This window comes from Canis lupus, chromosome 21 (genome assembly GCF_011100685.1).
Source record: "Canis lupus familiaris isolate Mischka breed German Shepherd chromosome 21, alternate assembly UU_Cfam_GSD_1.0, whole genome shotgun sequence".
NCBI lineage: Eukaryota > Metazoa > Chordata > Mammalia > Carnivora > Canidae > Canis > Canis lupus.
In genome coordinates, this window is record NC_049242.1 from 34,245,809 (window position 1) to 34,247,650 (window position 1,842).

A 1,842-nucleotide genomic window follows, 5' to 3' on the forward strand; every position below is an offset into this window, starting at 1 on the left:
AAAATGGCTAAGATGATAAATTTTGTGTTAGATGTATGTTACCACAATAAAAAATCTTCATAAAACAAATAAAGCACCGAATGAGGTCATGTGGAGAAAGTGCCTTATGAAGTCCAAGCAGGAACAGAGACCCTTTATTCCCGACTGTTCAGTAGTTGGGGGTTTTCAGCTCACTCGGTCAGCTGTGCCCCTGGCCACGGTGCCCTGGGGTGCGAGGCCCCTGGATCTTTCACAGAGGGCCTCACTAAAGGACCCCCAGGCTGACTGGGCGAGGACAGGCGCCCTGGCTCCAGGACTTTCCAAGCTTTCGTGTGGGAGCGGACCTGCATCTGTCAGCATGGCCTCCTTGTAAAGGCCTGGAGAGGGAAATGTGCGTGGATGGTCGCTGATCTGCCCGGCGGTCTCTCTCCAGGGCCGGCAGACATTCCATCGCTTCGACAAGTTCAACTCCAAGTACAACCCTGTGGGGGCCAGCGAGCTGCGCGACCTGTATTTGAAAACGGAGAACTACCTGGGAGGAGAGTACTTTGCTCGGATGGTCAAGGCGAGTGAGCCCTCGGCGTCTCCAAGCCCTCCGCAGAGCTGACACCCCCTTGCCAGCAGGGTGGGGGCGCCTCATGGCCTCCTGATCCCGCCCCCCCCCGCCCTGTCGGTCCACCATCCCGCTGGGGCAAGGCCGGGGTGCCCAGGGGGCTTGTGCCGTGGTGCTGCCGGGGCTGACTGCAGCCCAGGGGCGGGGGGGGGGTGTACCCCCGGCCCTCACAGCATCCAGGCTCACTGCCCTGTCCGTTTGTGGCCTGTGTTTGGCTGGGGGCAGGTTAGCTCCATTTGGAGACGCTTCTGCTGCCTGGCCTGGCTATGCGCGTGACTGCAGAGGCCTCCCTCTCCCCTGGAAGGGGCCTCTGCTGAGGTGGGGGACTGGTTACACGGCAGCGAGCCGACGTAGATCGGGTCTTCCCGGCCTGGCATCGGGCGGCTGAGGGAGCTGCAGGACCCAGCAGCTGGGTGCTTTTGGGCCGACCTGAGCTCTTGTTGGTGCTAGGAGGTGGCCAGGGAGCTGGAGGAGAGCAAGTACCAGTACTCGGAGCCACGGCTCTCCATCTACGGCCGCAGTCCTGAGGAGTGGCCCAACCTGGCCCGCTGGTTCATCCAGCACAAGGTCTACTCCCCCAACATGCGCTGGATCATCCAGGTGCCCCGGATCTAGTAAGTGGGGTGGCTGCTTGCTGTCTGTCCATGCCCTCTGGGGACACAGCCTGTTCCTCATGGGCTGCTGAGTCTGTACTATTGCTGGTGGGGCTGGTCTTGGTGCCACCTCGGGCCTCTCCTTCCCTTAGCGGGGATTGGGGGCTTGAAGAGCAAACTGCAAAACCTAGTAGGAACTACTACCCATCTTCTCATCGGGGTTTGAGGAGGGATTATCTTTTTGTGTGAGCCCCCGGGCATGAGTAACCTGGTGGTGGCCCACATTGCTGGCCCTCTCCATGGCTATGACTCAGATGACTGCTGACCTTTCCCATCTGGCCAATGTGGGGCTCATGGTCCCTTAAGTGGACTGGGATATGTGGTTTAGGGGAATGGAGCTGAGTGGCAGAGTTTGGATCACTGAGAAATTTAATTCATCTCTCAGACCTTGCATCAGCCTGAGTGCCAATACCCCACTCTCAGCATGGCCTCTAGCTTGGGAAAGCTCTCTGATGGGCATGGGTGGGTGTTGAATTTGCAAACCAATGCCCAGTATTGCAGAACTTGCTGAGAGCTGGAGAGGAGCAGAAGGACCTGTGCTCAAGCCACATCTCTAGTTCTACTCCGGGTGTTTAGATGGGAACACAAGCTGCTTGA

The 1,842-nt window shown here is 58.6% G+C and overlaps 1 non-coding gene across 1 annotated transcript; it reads left to right on the forward strand.

The window, feature by feature from the left end:
• Window positions 1-461: 461 nt before the first annotated feature.
• Window positions 462-570, forward strand: MIR8810 (microRNA mir-8810). The gene has a single exon (NR_128750.1). It is a non-coding gene; the product is annotated as a microRNA mir-8810 (primary transcript).
• The last annotated feature ends 1,272 nt before the right edge of the window (window positions 571-1,842 follow it).